Source organism: Peromyscus californicus, unplaced genomic scaffold (genome assembly GCF_007827085.1).
Source record: "Peromyscus californicus insignis strain IS unplaced genomic scaffold, ASM782708v3 Scaffold_21__1_contigs__length_65335640, whole genome shotgun sequence".
Lineage (NCBI taxonomy): Eukaryota > Metazoa > Chordata > Mammalia > Rodentia > Cricetidae > Peromyscus > Peromyscus californicus.
In genome coordinates, this window is record NW_026294514.1 from 45736709 (window position 1) to 45748416 (window position 11708).

The 11708-nt window shown below is 41.4% G+C and overlaps 1 protein-coding gene across 3 annotated transcripts in view; it reads right to left on the reverse strand.

Moving 5' to 3' along the window:
* Fer (FER tyrosine kinase) overlaps nucleotides 1–11708 on the reverse strand; it is a 346826-nt gene that overhangs the window by 108787 nt on the left and 226331 nt on the right. The window lies entirely within an intron of this gene.

Genomic DNA, 11708 nt, shown 5'->3' on the forward strand with positions numbered 1-11708 from the left:
CTACAAAGTTCAGGCTAGGGAACTGTGAAAACAAGTGACAAAAAAAAGTCACAAAATTCTCATAGTATTTTAATCAAGGTTTCCACCTTTGTGTTGGCACTGCATTCAGAGAGATCTTTGACGTCATGCGGCAGGCCTGGGTTGGATATGCCAAAGTGAGAAGAAATAAAGAACTTCAGATCATTTATAGTATTTAACATTCTGCCTCAACAATCTAAGCTCAAATGCTTTGTAAACACTGACAGATTTCAAAAGAACATGCAACATCTATCACGAATTACCTGGGCACAGGAATCTAACAGCCCAGTGAACTGAAAACATAGTCTATATTTCAGTTTGTGTGCCTTAGTTACTTTTACACTGCTACGATGAAATACTATGACCAAAGCCAACTTGGGGAGGTGTCTTAGCTAGGGTTTTACTGCTGTGAGGAAACACCAGGATCATGGCAATTCTTATAAAGGAAAACATTTAACTGGGGCTGGCTTATAATACAGAGGTCTAGTCCATTATTGTCATGGCTGGAAGCATGGCAGCATGCAGGCAGATAGGGAGCTGGAGAAGTAGTTGAGAGTTCTACTTTGGCAGGCAGCAGGAAGTGAATGCCACAATAGCCCTAGCTTGAGCATCTGAGACCTCAAAGCCTGCCCCACAGTGACACACTCCAATAATGCCACACCTCCTAATAGTGGCACTCCCCACAGGCCAATCATTCAAACACATCAGTCCATGGGGCCATTCCTATTCAAACCACCACAGGAGGAAAGGGTTATTTGACTTACATATCCCAAATCATAGTCCCCAGAAGGAAGCCAAGGCAGGAACTCAAATAGGGCAGGAACCTGGAGGCAGGGGCTGATACAGAGGCCATGGAGGGGTGCTGCTTACTGGCTTGCTCCCCATGGCTTGCTCAGCCTGCTTTCTTATAGAACCCAGGACCACAAGTCCAGAGGTGGCACCACCAACAATGGGCTGAGTTCTTCCTCATTAATCACTAATTAAGAAAATGCCCTACAGGTTTGCCTACAGCCTCATCTTCTGGAGGCATTTTCTCAAGTGAGGATGTTGTTTCCTCTCAGATGTCTACAGCTTGTGCCAAGTTGAAACTAGCCAGCCTCAGGACAGATTATTTCAGCAACAGTAACTACTGTAATAAGAATCTAGAATGTCAAGCTGATGCCGCGTTGTTTGAACATTTAACTATAAGGCTGTAAAGCTGTGAGTCGTAAAATGGGAACTAAAGCTGACATGTGGCTCCCAAGTCACAGTGGTCATGTTTCCACTGGCAAAACTCAACCACAAGCAGGGCACTTTCTAAGTGATAATGTGAGTGCATCTGAAATGCACAGAGGATTCCAGAGTCATCAACGACAGCTGAGGATGCTGAAATGCTTCCGGATGGGATGGTTCCGCCACTGGACTGCGGTTTTCTAAAGAAACCTGACTTGATAATCATATAACCTAGGATGAAACACGCCTAATCAAAGAAAAAACTACCCAGAGATAAGAAAATAGAGTTTCTGATATTATTACTCATAAAGAGTAAAACGCCCTTGTCCACCACTGTACCACCCTGAATAAGCCTGGCCATCTTAACAAAGAGTGGGGCCACTGCTTAGCTCACGACTTCATAGGGGTTTACTTGGCTACCTATGAACTCATATCTTATAGATATCTATGCTCTCTCAAAATACTGTCAAGGCTTTGAGAAGCACAGCTCATAGGTTGCCATGATGATCTATTCTAGAAATCTCTAGAGTTAGGATGTGAGAGTATTGATACTTTTCTTCTAAAGGTAAAAAAAAATTAATTCACAAATCTTTCCTATATCATATCTATTTAGATATTCAAGAGTAGAATTTAGTCACAAATATGACAGGAAATATAAATATACAAAATTTTTACTGAAGCATTCTTCATTATCAAGTAGAGCATAAACAGATATTATGTACCTGTTGAGAATAAAAGCCAACTTTCTATCATATGTATGGTCTTTCAGAGAGAACTGTGTTGCAATCAGCAAGGCTGTCAGGGCAGTCATCCTAGCCCTTTGACATGAGACACAGAATTCTAGGATTTGGAGTCTTTCCTGCAGAGTTTGCTCTTGCTTTAGATCCAGTCCTTCCCCACTAAGCCCCCTGTGCTCCCTTTAGAACGGTAATGCATGTTCTATGCCATTGCATGGTAGAAGAATGTAATTTGCTTTTGATTTTACAGGTGGTTACAATTAAGAGACTGAGTTTCAGAAGACTCAGACTGTGAAAGACTATGGGGACTTTTCATGTTGGACTAAATGCACTTTGCATTGTGATATGGCTACAAGCCTCTGAGGGCCAGGGAGTGGAATGTGGTGGTTTGAATGAGAATGGCCCTCATAGACTCATTTGAATGCTTGGTTCTCAGTTAGTGGAACTGCTTGGGAAGGATTAGGAAGTTGGTCTTGTTAGAGAAGGTGAATTGCTGGATGAGGGCTTTGAGATTTCAAAACACTCACACCATTCCCAGTTAGTTCTCTCTGCCTCATGCTGTGGATCCGATCTAAGCTCTCCAGTACTGCTCTAGCATCATGCCTACTACCCTTTGGAAGTGTAAGTCCCAAAGTAAGTGCTTTCTTTCATTTAAAAATAAAATCTCTGTGATATTTTGGCAAGTACAAAAAAAAAAAAAATACCAAATGCAAAAAAAAAAGTATATGGTAAGTGGTCATTGGCATTAAAAAAGGAGAAAGATACATATAGTTCCCATTTATACAGAAAAACAACAACAGCGAGAACATACAATCCCTTGGAAACCTTTTGAGAGTATCAGTCTCCAGGAAGAGAGATCATGCCACGAGGGAATGGCATCAGTGACGGCCAACAGGCTTCACTGTGCCCGAGTACACTGTGAATGTCAAGGCAGTCATCACTCTATTACCGAAAGCACTGCAAAGGGAAGAAAAGCCAACTGCTTCCCCACTTCCTGTCTGCCCTTCCAACCCTCTCCCCAGCAGGTCTCTCCCACTTCCTGTCTGCCCTTCCAACCCTCTCCCCAGCAGGTCTCTCCCACTTCCTGTCTGCCCTTCCAACCCTCTCCCCAGCAGGTCTCTCCCACTTCCTGTCTGTCCTTCCAACCCTCTCCCCAGCAGGTCTCTCCCACTTCCTGTCTGTCCTTCCAACCTTCTCCCCAGCAGGTCTCTGCAGCCTTACTCTGCTCAGCCACTCTACTCTTCTTCCTCTTCGTCAACACAAAAGCCTTCCATGCTCTCACACATCTGCACATGGCAGCCATGTGCTGCCCTAGCTCTGTCAAAGCTAGAGAACCTGTACCCTCCAGGTCTTAAGGTAAATGCCATCTTCTCACAGAAGTGTCTGTGGCCCTGAAACAAGGTGCCAGCAACTTTTGGCCTTTTTTCCCCTTTTACGTAAAATTTAAGTGTGACTGTTAAAGATATGTCTCTCACCTCACTACAGTTCATCAACGGAAATAGTCATAGATGTATTTTGCATGGAATGTATATGCTACTCAGTCAGTGTTTACCATTTAAGTAACTAGCTCATATCTGAGAATAAGTTTATAAAGGGTACCAAGTCTTTTTAAAAAGAGTGCATTACTGAATATCAAAGTCATTCAAATATAAGGTAAAACAAGCATTTCAATTAAAAACTATCACTGTATTTCCTGGGTTATATTTAATTAAAACTAACTAGTTTTGATTAAGTATTATATGATAAATATAGAATGTTATAAAAAGAATAAGCCCCATTGTGTTATTTCCCCACTAGTTAAAAAGAGAAATATGGTTTTGACAGAAGTAAATAATTCCAATGATTATTTGAACTATTGTCATGTTGTATATAGTCTATACAAAAGGGTTTTAAAGCATTTTTAGAGATGTAAGAAAAGCTTCACAAAGCTAAGAATTAGGATGTTTTTTCCTATCATAAAATGGCATAAGAACATTAAAGTTATTAACTGTAGGGAGGTGGGAGGATTTCTGCTTTAATTTACAATACCCAACAGGAAAACAGCAATTCACATACTTGTTAATAGCAAGTAGCACTTTAAAGGTAAAGTCATTTAAAAGTCTGTATCAACAATCTAGAGAACACAACTATACAGACACATGTAGACAAGAGAAGTCTGCAGTAGTCACTAGGCCGGCCTGTCTTAGGCATGGACCTCTTGGATTACACAAATTTTTGTTTTCACTTGAAGGTACATTCTGCCGTTTTCCAAATTTAATCTCTCTAGTAAAGACTTCACTTTCTTTTTTTTTTTTTTTTTTTTTTTTTTTTTGGTTTTTCGAGACAGGGTTTCTCTGTGTAGCTTTGCGCCTGTCCTGGAACTCACTTGGTAGCCCAGGCTGGCCTCGAACTCACGGAGACTTCACTTTCTAAGGGGTTTACTAGACACTCAATCTCTAGCCCAGCTGTGTCAGGAGTTGCTGTGAACATCTATAAATAGTAGCAATGACAATCCACTTCAGTTCTACAGGAAGGGCAAATGAAGGTCAATAAAGGCAAAGATATCTCTACACATGCAAGTGTTATCATAGTGACAGTTTCCAGTATTATTTCCTCATTTCCAATAAGAACACGTCACGTAAAGTGCAAACCTCACAATGCATTTGTAGAGATAGAGGTTTCATGTTATACAGCGTCTAAAAATCTCTAAGAAGCAACCAAATGAGGAGAGAATAAATATGATCTGAGACCTCCTGAAGAAAAGAAAGAAGAAAACATGGAATTTTCAGAAGTAATTAATCTTGCTAGGGACAAGTTAAGCAGGAAGCAACTAGAATACCAATAACATCCGTTAAGTTTTCTCAAAGCTATGAAAAAGGACACAAGAATAAGAATATGCACATGCTGTCCACCTAATACAATCAAGGGGCCTGGGGGACCTTGAGAATCTTCCACAGTATTCATATGACATGGATGAAGGTTCTATTCACATTCTTTCCCTTGGCAGCTGAAAAGGAAAGTGGGAACCTGTGTTCATTTCAAAGTAGAGCTCACAAGTAGCTCAAACTCACATACATCCTCACTCTGACCGTCAAGGTTTTGTTTATGAACCCCATTCCTTCTGCACCTCATCTCCTGACACTTTGACTTCATCCCCTCTCCTCGTCCGGATGCTCCAGGAGCCAATGATGCTCAGCTGCTGAAACCCATCGGCTTAGGCCCCTCACTGTCACCAGCTTTTACTCAACTGTCTCACCCTTACTTAGGTCTCTGAAACCTTGACAATTCTACACTTCCTATCTACTTCCATGCACTGAATCGACTGCACACTTTATCATCTCCTGTCCCAGGAGAACGAGAAAAAAGAACAACTTTTCCTTTTTGTAAAAGTCTTTTTGGTCAGTTTTGTTCTGGCCGATGTGCCTTCCACATTTGCTATACCATAGACTATAGCAAATGTGGCTGAAAGATCAACAGAGCCCCTAGTTATAACAGCATTTCAACCACATTCAACTGAAAGAATACTGGTATTTCTGAGTTCAGCAACTGACCTCCACAAATATTAATACATAAGGTCCATGTCTTTGACAAAAATTGAGAAAATTTTTCTTTAATATAGTTACTGAATACAGGTACTATTTCACAAAGGGGATATAAATTACAGATAAAGGGAAGAGTTGATGCTCCCTCTGCTTGCCAGCCCAAGCCCAGCCCAAGGCCTCAGCTCCAAGAACATGCCAGCAAAAGCATCAGTACTGGATAGGATGTATGCTGACAACTTCATGCGCGGGGGCCTATTAGGAACAGCCATCCTGAGCTCTGAGACCCGCCTTTCTCTTAGGTCACCGCTCGGTCAGCATCACAGCAGGTGAGGCTAGTCATTTCTTCAAGAACAGACTAACATAGGGACCAGAATATTCACACTCCGCTCTTGGTTGCCAAGAGCATCCTTTCAATGTCACTGCCAGGAGGCCACTTCTGCTGACAGGCAAAATGCGTGTTCCCAGGAGAATGATCAAGAAAAAGTAATTGGCTTTCACATGCAGCCTGCTGAGTGCTGGCCTCATGTGACCCCCCCACCCCCACTTTCTAACTTTGGATGAGCTCTTTCCCATCTATATAACATACCATTATTATTTTGGAGGCTCATTACCCTATACTCTTGGGTAGTGTTTGAGGCTAGATGGACAGACATGTGCTTGTTTTTACTTTTAAATAAAATGACCATATTAAAATGTAAGGAAGAACAGGACTATGATAACTTTACTGATGAAGAGAGGCTTCTGTCTGGTGTCCACATAACAGCATCTGAGTGAGTACCTACAACATGTCAGTGAAAGCAAACAAAGAAACAGCATGCATACACATTCACGTTCACCTTTCCTTGAATGCAGTGTGTATTAAAAACAACTCCTGTTCAACTAAGTTTACAGATTCTAATAGGACCAGCAGGCATTCCCAGAAGAATATGCATTGCATAGATTACTGGAGAAAACTCTTTGTTGGCAAAATAAGCCAATAAAACTTCATTTTATATGAAGGTCTTTTTTTTTTTAATTTCAGCTATTTTCACCAAAATTTATCAGTTTTTATTTACATAAAAATAAGTGGACCGTCATTAATAAAGCGATTTTTCTTATTTAAAATATCATTTGAAGGCTTATTTATCTCTGACAAGTCTCAGACTTCTCCAAGTATAATTACGAGCACATAAAATGATAAAGCTCATTAGAACACTGAGGAATGCTTATTTGTGCAGAAGGACGCATATGTAGTCATAACTCCCACACTGTCTTTTCAATCAAGGATCTTCAAGTACCATTAAGTCATTCTGAAAACAGGAGCTCGGAGCAAGAGTAGCACAGAACACATCATGCCGCTCACCACGCCAGCTGCCTCCGCAAGGGCGCTGCCTACTCACAGGCACACCCGCCTTGACAGAGCACAAAGCACATGAGTAATGCAGATGCACACAATGCTCTGCTTCCATGTTCCCAAGGCTTGGTGCTCATGGCAACACCAGCATCTGCCTCTTTAGACCTTCCCAGACTCGCAATGCTTTTCTTCTCTTGACATCTTTGGCATTTTATGCATCCTCTGGAAAACACCACCCACTGAAGAAGGGCGTGGTCACTAGGAGGGAGTAGCAGGCTCAAGAACAAGACAGAGGCAGGGGTGGGATGCCAACAGGCTATTGATTATGTCAGCATGTGTGAGAGCTGCTGATCCCTGCAAGCTGGCCACTTTCAACTACTTCATTCGGGTTTGCGTTAGGCTGCTAGGCAGCAGGCAGAGCTGCAAAGGAGCCTGGGCTAAAAGATGCCATCTGTTGAAGATGACTGCAAACATCTCAAGTTCTATCGAAAGTATCAACTGTGATATTAATAACGGCAACTGGGCACACTCACACCTGGATTTTAAAAATCAGGCAAATATGTAATTTACAGTATCAGTTAGCAAGTGAAAGAGTCATTTAGTCTCTCAAATTGAAATCTTCAGTGTACCAGTTTATATTAATATAGATCATTATTAAATTTGCTCTACCATATACAAAAAAAAGTAAAATAAATTCCACAGAGTTCGGTTTTTTGTTTACTTGTAACATTAAAAACTTCAGACTGATAGGGTATAGGTCATGCCTATAATCCCAGCACTCTAGAGGCAGAGGCTGGCACATGTTAGTGAGTATGAGGCCAGCGTGGTCTACAGAGTGAGTTCTAGGCTTGCCAGGGCTACAAGGGGGGAAACTCTATCTCAAAACAACCAGAAACTTAATGTTTTGTCTAAACATTAATTTGAGAATTCCTTTCCTGTCCTTTTTCTTGTCTACTGAGGAGTGATAGTCAACTGGCATTAGGTAACTTTATGGGAGGAACGACGCCACTTCATACTTTAGGGCTCTCCTAGTGAGCCAGGAGCCACGCCCCTTTGTCCCTGTCAGCTGGGTTTGCCCTTTCTCTACAAAGAGAGGGAGAAACAAGTATCAATCAGGCCAGCACCCAGGGCCAAATGTCGGGACCTAGTTACCAAGTAACCAGCAGTTGGAGTGCCAGTGATTTCTCAGCTAAATTCATAGCTGGGAGGGCACATGACTAAAATTGATAATGTTCCAATCAAATGAAAATATTAAATTTCAACATGAAGAAGAGTAAAATTCTTACTTTTTAAAATAATTTACTCTTTTGGCAAAAAAATGTACTGAAACTTAACTGCAGAAATGACAAAGCAGAGTAATTCAAAGGAGGGACTGTGGAACTGAAAGGTTTCTCCGGAAGCTTGACAGTGCTTATGATGAGATGGATATTGTCTGGATGCCTAACCCAAATATTCAGACAATAGAAACCGAATGAACTCGCTTTTCTCTTTTAAATCATACTATTAAGTTGAGATATATTTTCATAATGTCCAAAACCTTCATAAAACTCTACAATAATCCCAAGAGTTTTAAAGCTATAAAGCTATAACTCATCTTTTTTTTTTTTTTTTTTTTGATTTTCGAGACAGGGTTTCTCTGTGTAGCTTTGTGCCTTTCCTGAATCTTGCTCTGTAGACCAGGTTGGCCTCAAACTCACAAAGATCCACTTGCCTCTGCCTCCCGAGTGCTGGGATTAAAAAAGGCGTGCGCCACCATTGCCCGGCAACTATAACTCATCTTTAAATTCAGTTAACTCTGTGGGTTTGTCCAGGGCCATGTGTCGGTGTGACCTGAGAAGCAATATTCAATCACTTCAGGAAGACATGAATTCAAGAGAAGGGCCAGTCGCCAAATCGAGTGAGGAGGCCTTCCAGCCTTCCTAAAGTGCTGTACTTGGTGGTTCAGACTCCAGCTGCTGCCTGCTGTGCTGTCTGCGGCAGTGCGGATCTGACCACAGACATTCCAACAAGCAACAGTGGCTGGACTCTAAGCATTCCTTACGTTCATCATTTGTCAAAAACCAAAACGAAACCCTCATCTGAATTTGAATTGCGAAACAAGGGTCATCTATCCTAAGGCTTCCTACTTCTGTGATTGCTGCTCCCAAGGCCATTTAGAACTGACTTCTGGTTTTACTTCCCCAGCAAGCACAAAACAAGCAGGTGAAGGATTCATAACTCAAGAGATGATGTAAATGAATACAGGGTCATCTTGGAATATTCACTGTAAACTGGAATTCTCAAATACTTACACTCTGAAGTGTTAGTTTGGTACAAGCTGTATTTGGGATTTATGATTCCAGAGGGCTTATTTATCTGACAAGGGCCCGGACATTTAAAATCTCTGCAGACACATTTTAGAAAGCGTGCACACTGGACACCTGCAAAGCAGTTACTAAGCTTGTTTGAAATGGAGACAACAATAACATGGGTAGAACAGACAACCATGTCAATCAAAATGTCAACTGTAAAATATTAGGCAAAAGTATCACACACACACGCACACACGCACGCACGCACGCACAAAGCACGAGAAGAACTATTTGGGGGAATGAAAGGGGAAAATGAAGATAGAGAAGTCAGGGGAGAGAAAGAGGGATGAATGTAAGTAAGGTACAACAGTATCTATGCATGCAAACATCACATTATTCTGGCCGGGCGGTGGTGGCGCATGCCTTTAATCCCAGCACTCGGGAGGCAAAGGCAGGTGGATCTTTGTGAGTTCGAGGCCAGCCTGGGCTACCAAGTGAGTTCCAGGAAAGGTGCAAAGCTACACAGAGAAACTCTGTCTTGAAAAAAACCAAAAAAAAAAAAAACCCAAAAAACAAAAAAACAAACAACAACAACAAAACCATTATTCTGTATGCTAAGTAAAAATAAAACATAAAAGTGGATTAATCTCACAAAATTACACTACCTATGAGACTTTAGAAAAAACAATAAATACACACAAAAGTTTAAGAAACAGTGACTGACAGGACAGGCAGTGGCGTAGCGGCTGACTGGGGTTGAAGAAAAGCCAAGGAGGAACCACAGACAGCCATGAAAGAATAGGAAGGTGACAGATGTGTTCACTGCCGTGCTGGGGTAAAGCTTTCAAAGGCTTATATAAATGTCAGTAAATACATATTTTATGCACACTAGTCTGTATTGTGCATCAAACACCTCCCATTAAGCCAGCTTTTAAAAAGAAAGGAAAGGGAAAAATTCATGGGTATAAGTGAAGATGTTTGGCAGTTACTTTCTCAAAAGTGAAGAGAGCTTCACTCTTTAAAGAAAAAGGCTGCAATAAAAAAAATCTCTTAAATTAAAATTAAAATTTGAGGAAACATGCTTTTGCTACCATGAGCATGAGTGTCCCCATTAGTTTCCTAGTAAGATTACGTGAGACATTAATGAATGTGCTCTTTGGATACTATATAATGATTGTGTCACTATTAGAAAGATCTGTATTCCCTAATGACCCAGTGTTTTCCAAATGACTCAATCATAATGCTGCAGAGTCATGCATGAGCAAAGGGTACATTTTAATTGCATATCAACCAATGGACTTAATATAACCTTGTATGAAAAAGCTCATTAATAGAGTTTTAGTTTCCACAATTCAACTAGTCTTTAAGAAAATGTAGTAAAATCTACTGTGGTAGGCAGAACTGAAAGATGGTGTCCCAACATGTCCCACTATAACCTCAGGATACTACAGACATTAGATACCACTCTCATAAATAAGTTCAGTCATATGGCAGAGCTGACCTTCATACAGGGAGATTATCTAAGTGGACCTGATCTCATTACATCAAGTCCCCAGCTGGTAAGTGTAAACCTGTAAATCTAATACCAGTGAAGTGTCAGGCATGGCAAACATGTGCTATTGAAGATGCACAGACCTGTGAGAAGGAGCTGAGATACAGAGCTGAGAACCACTGGTAGTACAGACAGGATTCTGCCAATACCTAAGCAATCCTGATAGTAGATTAGTCTCAAAAGTCCCCAGTAAGAGCTCAGCCTCACATTTTAACATAGTCCTGCGAAAATCCAGTCGAGGTTCACCTTCTAACGGACTCTACGGTGAGGTAATGAGTGAGGTGCGTTAAGCTCCTAGACTACAGAAGTGCGTTAGGAGCTCCACACTTGTCAAGGCAAGGCAGGCATCAAGTTGAATGAGTCACACGGCTGAGTTTATCTCCAAAGAAGGTCACAAGAGTGGAAAGTGCTTGAGTACTGTTTGCAAAAACAAAGAGAAAAAAGAAAAGACAAAGCAAACAGGCACAGAAAGTCAACTCCAGTACCGGCCAGATAAACCACAGCAACTTCACAAAAAAGAAAGCTTTACAGTGACGCCAAGAGACAGGTAGAAGGGACTGGCGATTATGAAACAGTAACATCCCCACAAGTTAAGCAGACAGAAAAAGTCAAGACACGAGCAAGTGCTGCGGCCCAGGAAGACCACTGGCCCGGTGACTAGAAGACGTTCACTTTCATGATGTGTCCAAAGCAGCACATTATACCTGTCACTGCATGTATATGTGCCTGGCTACGGTACACAACTCTCTTTGGTTTTATTCAGTTCCTGTCTGCCATCTGAACTGTGCACCCATGCTAACGAGAGTCACTTCAAGTTTGGCCCACCTCCCAAACCTAAGCTTTTTAGTAGCATTTCTTACTAACCAAGAACTTCCCCTGCGCCTACACAAATGTCAGCATGTACCTGTGTAAACATCTATTCTAATAATAACTATACACCATTCAACTGTTCCTAAGTTTTCAGACTGTGCTCATTCATGTACAGGTCATGCCAGCATTCGGTACACCTAACACAGACAGTGCCGTTTCGATGAAGTTAGTGGT